Source organism: Phaethon lepturus, unplaced genomic scaffold, assembly GCF_000687285.1.
Source record: "Phaethon lepturus isolate BGI_N335 unplaced genomic scaffold, ASM68728v1 scaffold14816, whole genome shotgun sequence".
In the NCBI taxonomy this organism is placed as follows: Eukaryota; Metazoa; Chordata; class Aves; order Phaethontiformes; family Phaethontidae; genus Phaethon; species Phaethon lepturus.
In genome coordinates, this window is record NW_010547019.1 from 1 (window position 1) to 7,700 (window position 7,700).

Here is a 7,700-nt window from a genome sequence, read left to right on the forward strand (position 1 = left end):
TCCCAGCCCCTCCCGGGAGGCCGTGGGGCCCCGTGCGCGCGTGCGGAAATTCCTGCAAAGGCGCTGCTGGTGCGTGGGCTCTTTGTTTCGGAGGAGTCGGCTGTGTCTGGCCTTGCTGATCTTTAAGATAGCTGAAGTTTGGGTGTCTTCCTCACCTGTTCCTCCCTACTTTAGCTGTATTTTATGACATAATTAAGATACTAATTATTTAAATCTGCTGACATGTAAGTAAGCACAATTTTTGCCTTTCTAAAAACGGATTTTCAGAGGCGGGCCTGTAGGTGAGGCTTAGAACTGAAACTGCTTGTCAGCTTGTGTGTACAGCTGCTGTCATCGATGATACCAGAAATACGTAGTGTGCATTAGTAACAAATACTGTGGCCAACAAAGTACATATAGTGGGTTGAGACACCGCTTTCACTACAAGATTTGATCAGTGAAGAAGCTTAAAGAGGCTTCTTGGTGGGCAGAAGGTATAAAAGTATGAACTGAAGGTATAAAGATCTAAGGGGGAGTGTAGAGGAGGAGGAAAGTAGTGTAACCACCACTGTATCAGAAGTGGGGTCCATCGGCCACCAACCTTAAAATTGGATGGTTCTGCAAGGTGTGAGCCCTAACATGCATCTCGGCTACATGTGGGCATAGAAATAGTAATGCCCAGAACCTTAGCGAGAGGGTCCTCCAGTGGAGCAGGTAGCACTGCCCTTGCTGCTCACTGCTTCGTCCTGTCTTAAGCAAGATTAACATGTTGCAGGTAGCTTCATGTCTAGTCGGCAGGACAATGCTCCTCTCCGGGTGGATTCTAATTCCATCTGGAATGTCTGGAGATGAGGAAAGCCAGGTGGACTATATGGGAGGATTGTTCCTCTCTCTCAGTGCTGGGGGACTCTCTCCCCTCTCTTGTCTGGGGACAATGGAGGCCCTGAGCTTGCAGGACTTGCACTGCTCAGCCACCTCCACAGCCTCATAGGGTTCCTGTGCCAAATGGAGAAACTTATTGGAGTTTGTATCCACTGTGTCCGGTTCAGCTGCCTGATAAACCTGCTCACTGATCTGAAGGCCATTCAAAATACAGAAGCAAGCTGAACATGGAGTAAGATCTATTTTGTGTAGATTTTGTGTTAGAAATAAATTGGGACTTAAGGCTTTCATGCCATTTTAAAAAAAGTTTTTTGCCATTAAAAAGTTTGGGGTTCCCTGCCATGTACCACATAAAAGTTGCTGGGTTTTGTTTTTTTAAGCAGGTCCCTGGCATGGGTTGGGCTCTCTTGCAACTTATTTAATCATAGCTAAAGATCCAACAATTAAAAGCTGCACCTAATTCAAATACAAAATAGAAATCGTTGAAAGACTACAGTTTTTTTTCTGTTTGTTTAAAGAGATGCTTTCTTTAGGGAATGAGTTATATCTAGCAAGTCAGCTCCTGTTCTGGTCAGGTGAACGGTTTGGTGCCTGTGTGTAAGTGATGGCGTCTGTATTGAGCAGGCTGCTGTGGCCTGTGCTGGAGTTAGGCAAACCTTGTATTAGTATCTTGTCTGGTCTTTCAGAGAATTGTTTTTGAACCGTTCAAAAATAATGGGCGTGATAATATCTTGGGCTGGGTTTCTAGGAATTTTTACTTAAAGGTCTGGGGGAGGAGTCTTCTCTCTCCACTTGCTTCTCCAGGGTGTTTTGCTGATGTGGTGTGTTCTCTTCAGCTGGTCTCACAGCTGTCGTCTTCTAATGAAAGCTGGGCTTTGGGAACTGGAATCTCTGAGTTTAAGCAATTGCTTAGTGATCTGGCTGGGTGGCTTTCCCTTGATGGACTTGAAATCTCCTCACCCCTAAAATATGGCTAGTGATTCTCCCTCATGTCTGTCCTCTAAGGCATTCTGAAAGCTGATTACTGCAATGTGCTTGGATACTGCTTGACGAAATGGTACTTACAGAGAAGATCATACCCTCTTGATGAGAATATGAGTTTCTTTAGAACTAATAGGGGACTCATGTTAATTCTCTAGGATGAGAGAGAGGGTGCTATTTCAGTATTAACAGTGAGACTTGTTAAAGTGATTTGTGGGCAGGTAGCTCTAGGAGGCCCTGCTGGAGCTGGGGTTGGACCAGATGACCTCCAGAGGGTCCCTCCCAACCTCAACCAGTCTGTGGTTCTGTGGACTTGGCACAACATTTAATAGTGGATAAACTGACATCTTTGAAGAAAGTGAAGATACATGAATAAACTGCAATGTGAAGGTGGCAGGATAGATGTGATTTGTGAGCACGCCTAGAAAGTGAGTAGTCCGCTAGGATTTAAAGACTCAAAGTAGAATTTTAAAACCCCTAAACAGTTGAGACACTGGATGTTGTCACAGCACAGTGAGATGATTCTTGCAGCTTGAATATAAGCTCCGAATTCTTAAAATTCCGGCCAAGCATGTTAAAATGGTCACACAAGGAAAAGGAAAGAAGAAGGAAACAAGTGATTGTATGGAGTTAAATGTCTTTTTTTCTTAAATGAAATCTCTTCATACTTTCAGAAGCATTTTATGATAATGCAAAACTAGCCGACTTATTTGTAAAGAGGAATTGTACTGTTGTACCAGAAGTACAAAAATTTGTATCATAATAACATTGAACATCCTTGATTTGGAACCTAGATCTGCTATACTATGTGAAATGCAAACACAGAATAGAAAGTCTGCCCCAAAGGTTTTACGTTTTACCTAATTTGGATTTAAGTTAATAAAGTTCAGAAGTACGCTAGCACTCCTAAATGTTTATGCTGTGCAGTAACTCTTCTAGTATGTACCTTAGAGCCATGCTGTGTTGGTCCTTGTTTTGGACAGCAGCTTAATTTTTCAGTCTAACACTGGTCACCCAAGCAGTCCTGTGTGAAAATACACAGTGAACACCAAGCCATCTAATGATCTGGGAAGTTTTGTCTGAAACAAGGCACTCTGCAGTCTGTCATTGTGTTCTATGCTCTGTTATGATGAAACATCTGAATGCCAAGAAATTTATTAGGTTAAAGTACTCAGAATATGAGGTAACTTCAGAGGCTGCTTCTGATTTTAAATACATCAAAGCTAGCAGAAACCAAATATTTCAAGTAAGAGTTAGTTCTTTTCTCTGAAGGAGATGCTGAATCTGTGGTGCTGTTTTGTCGCTTATCAGATGTTAATGGTGTTTCTTCTATGCTTGTTAATTTTGGCAGGTCTTTCTCCTCTACAATGAAGCTTTGTTGTCAAGTTTTACTCTGAAAATGACCTACACTACTGACTGCAGCTGTCTGCAAACGTAGAAGTTGATAAATCGTATCTCGTTCCCTCCCTTGACTTTCCTGTTTCCTGTGGAATTTATACTTCTACGTATTTTTAAAATTAGACCTCTGTTGAAGACGTTTGGATTACAACTGTGAGCATATCTATGCAAAGAGACAAGCTAGCCTGAGCAATTTTGAGGTATGTATGCCTACTATGACTTACAACAAATGGGAAGAAAAGGCCATCTGATTACAGGGCAAAGAGAACTCTAGGCATATGTCTTCTAGATTGAGATTGATCTACACCATTATTCATGGTATTAGTGATGGAATATACATATGCACAGTGAGACTGTACGAGCACCAGAATATCCTGCTGGCATTGTATGGAGGGTGACCTTGTTTGAACCTGCTGCAGGAATATTCAAAAGATTCTTTACAGAAGAGCATGTTGTTTTCATTGTGGGACCTGAGCCTTCACTGCTCACCCATTCTGTTCTTAAGTGCCACCCACAAAGGTCTGTAGAGATTTTCTTCTTCCAAGAATTTGACCGACATTAAGTAGTCATTGAAATGCACCTGGGAGGCAATGGTGGTTTCTCTGGTTGGTTAGATAAAGCGTTCAGATGAAATTAGAAGATATGTGCCTTGAATTGGAAAGCATCTTCAGAGAAGGCTAGAAAAGAAGTAGGTCGTGCTTGCCTTCCTATGCACAGGTCATAGCACAGTCGTCTTTTTGCTCACAGAAAGCAGCAGCCTTGTAGGGCAATCTGCCTGTAATGTACAAGACTAGTAGAGCTGCGTGGGCTTTGCTTTGTGACTGTGCAGCTTTGTCCCACCCAGGTAACAGAAGATGGAGAACCGTAGCTGTTTAGGAAGTGCAGAAATTCACCAGCTTGAGCTGTATTTCACCTTAAGGCTTTTAGCTGTATTTTCATACTGAATTCTAAACCTGGAATGAGGAAGTTGGCTAACTTCCTCTGTATGGGATTAGAAGAGGCCATTGTGCACTGATAACATCTGTTGACTCTCCTTTCCTAAACTACTTGGACATGGCTATCTTTTCTGTTGATGTAGGTGTTCACTCTAACACTCAGGGCAGTGGCCGTCTTATCAATTAACTGTTGCTTACAGCAGAAGGTAGCCAAACACATCCCTTGTTGTCCAGAATGGACTGATTATTCATTAGTCTAGTTTTCCTTTTTTTTTTTTTTTTTTTTAAAAAAAGTGCTGAAAGTAGATACTTGACTGAATCATTCAGCATAGTGCATTGCTGTACGGTATGTATTTAGCAGACACAGTTGTCTTAAAAGCTTTTATTCATGAGCTCCAGTGAGTCAGGCTGAGACGATACTGGAGGGACCCACATCTAACCTACCCACCTGTCTGGCTTAATAGCCCGATGATGTTATTACTGTAACAGGAGGGCAAAATGGACTGTGTCTGCAGTGCTAGTGTAAACTGTAATTGGTAGTGAAGTGCTGTGGTTGAGAAGGGGATCCTTTCTCTTCTGCAGTTACTCCTGTCATTCCCCTACAAGCAGAGCTAGAATAAGGGGTAACAGCTTGGTAAATTTCTCTATTATAAGTGGGCAGAACTTCGTGTGGGAAACTTTAAATGTGTTCCTTAGTCTAATTTGGGCATTGTTATTTTTGCTGTGGTAGTATACTAAAATAGAATTGGACAGAAAAGTATTTCTGTTCCTGTGCACTGCTTTCATGAAAACTGGAGAAATGCACCAGAGCTTCAGGAGTGAAATGGTTTGCTGAGCTGCCTATTACGATCTCAGTGCATGTTTTAAGATAGTGTACCAGGGACTTGGATTCTGTAACCCAGCTAGGTGCCCTTTTTTAGTTGTGTATAAATAAATTATGGTTTCTGTAATTCCATCAATTAAAATGGGTGTGCATTTCCTAAAAAAAGTTCCTGTTCTGTGAAAATTCAACAGTTCCTGCAGTGTCTCTGAAAACCTGTAAGAATACATAGATTCGGTGTGTCCCTGACTGTATATCCCTAAGCAAGGTATTAATCTTTATTTCTTTGTCTGTAAGATGAGGTTGATCTACCTTTGTAAAACATTGTTTCATGAAAAGCATCATTTAATTGTTGTTTGCAATAACTGCAGTTTCATTGTCCAAACTCATGTGACTAAAAGTGAATACTAACACGTGGAGTGGCAAAGAATTTGAGTATAAGATAAAATTTTCTTTTGATACAAAAAAATGTTCTGAAAGGTGAAATTGTATACGTTGGAGAAATGTTGCCCTAAAACTGCCCTACAAGGTGTCTAAAAAGTTTCTAAGAACGTTAAAGGGCACTGAGATGTTGAGATGGATGTTAGTGTTGTTGATTCAACTTGTGTAACGAGTTATAAAAAGAAGATTGCAGACACTTACAGTTTCTTCACGGATAAATTTGGCAAATTTCAGTATTTTTCAGATTTGTGTGAGCTGGTTGGTCTCCCTTAACAAATTCCTTAGAGGCCTGTCTTTGTCCTTGAGTTGGCTGTTATTTTCCTGGAAGCAAGTTGCCATGGTGATTATCCTGTTAGCAAATAAATGTGTTTTTCATGATCTCTAGGTATACTAACTTGGAGCAAAAAGTCTGTAGCCTTTTCTGGGATCGATAGAAGTACTGCGCCCATAGAGGCTCAGTGTTTGTATATCACTGCCTGTGGGAGAGCGCTGAACAAGTGTCTTATGCTTTAGTAGGTTGTAGCAGTAAGGTGTAACATCAGTTGTCTGTAAGGAGCAGTGAGTGTGTGTTACTGCAAGTCTGAGGCTGAGTAATGGTTAAAATTGGAGAAATGAAAAAAGAGCGACTTTTGGTCAGGATCTATTATACCTGAAGTTACCTGAGTCAGGCCAGTAATGGTTGACGCACTAATAAGGTGAAAGTGTTGCTCGTGGAAAACAGTCCTCTCCAAGGTGTATGGTGCTGTGATCCTTCATCATGTCAGCTTTCGGTTGGGATAACCTCTAGCTAGGGTGCTATTCGTCTTGCACAGCTATTTGTTTTCAGCTCCTGAAAACTGGGGCAGTGAGATGAGATCCCAGCTGAATCTGCCTGTGCCAGTGCTTTGGTGTGGGTGCTGCGAAACTGCTGCACATCTGTGTTGAGACCTACTTCTGGAGAAGTATGAGCAAAGTGGGATGTTCCTGTGTTGTTGCTAAGGGAAAGCACAGGTTCATGTGGCTCTGTGGCTGTTAATTAATATTAAGCTCTTTGCAGGGGAAGAGCATGAACCGGATATGTGTGCCTTTTCTTAATGGGAAGAGCGTGGTTAGTTTGCATTGAACACCTGTGAGAAGTTTGACTGCTTGGTCTGCAGTGTCCTAGGGTAGAGGAGTGAGGGCTTGTCATGATGGGTAGGCTGTAACAGCTTCTGCTTGCTGGTCTGCAGAGCAGTTTCCATGCTGGTCATGCTTTTGCTGGGGGTGTTTTGTTTTCAGGTGGTTTGCTGTGCTTCAGTAGTAAGTTTTGGTTCTGGTTTACCGAAGTCCTTTAAATGCTTCAAGTGCAATTGCAGTTTGTGGGAGAAGAAAAAAAATCCAGAGTGGTTTTTGGTTTAGTGTTGGTTTAACTGCCTGATGAGCGTCTCAAGCTCTCATCTCTAAAAAGAGTCTGCTCTCATTGAGACAGTCTAAGAAAATAACTTTTTTTTTTTTTAAAGCAAAATTTATGTGTGTTTCAGATTATACTCCCAGAGTCACTTGAAGACATCCAGTAGTTTTTAGGATCAGCTTGGATTTAACCCCAGTGCCCAAAAGGTACCAGTTCTAACTACTCAACTCTGCTAGCTTTGTGAACTCTTCTGGCTTCCTAAAGAAACATGCTCATTGAGGATTCTTTTGTTTTGGCATCTGTCACTTGTTGGGAATGCATCCATTTTCATGGTGCATTCTGGTAACTACTGACTTGAGTCCTCCTCTGCTGAAAGCAGGTTCCCCCTACTCTTCTCTGAGTGTGCTGTGTGTATTCTCTAGAAAGCTTGCTCAGGAAGGTCTTCAAATATTAACACAAACAACAAATCCAACAAATTGCTCTTTAGAGAACAGTCAGATATGTTTTTTGATTGCTGCTAAAATGAGTTAAGAAACTGTTCTAACTTTTTTCTTGGCTCTCCCTGCTTTGGTTCCTAAGCTAGTTTTTCTTTTTAAAATTTAGATCACTTTAAAGAGCAGAGTTAGGGAATTGAGCAGACAACTAGCAGAACAGAGAGGATGGCAAACTTCAGTGGAGGATGACAAGGGGAGCAACAACCTTTTTGCTTCTTGGCTGCTGCCAGTTTGGACTCATCTGACTGTGCCCTAAGTTACGTTTCATCTGTAATAGTTTAAAAAGAAACTACAGCTAATAGGGTACTTCTAAGTAATTAATGGACATTAAAGCATCTTTAATTGTGATGTCACAGTTAATACTTGTCCTTACAGTTTAGTGGTGAAACATCACAACTGTG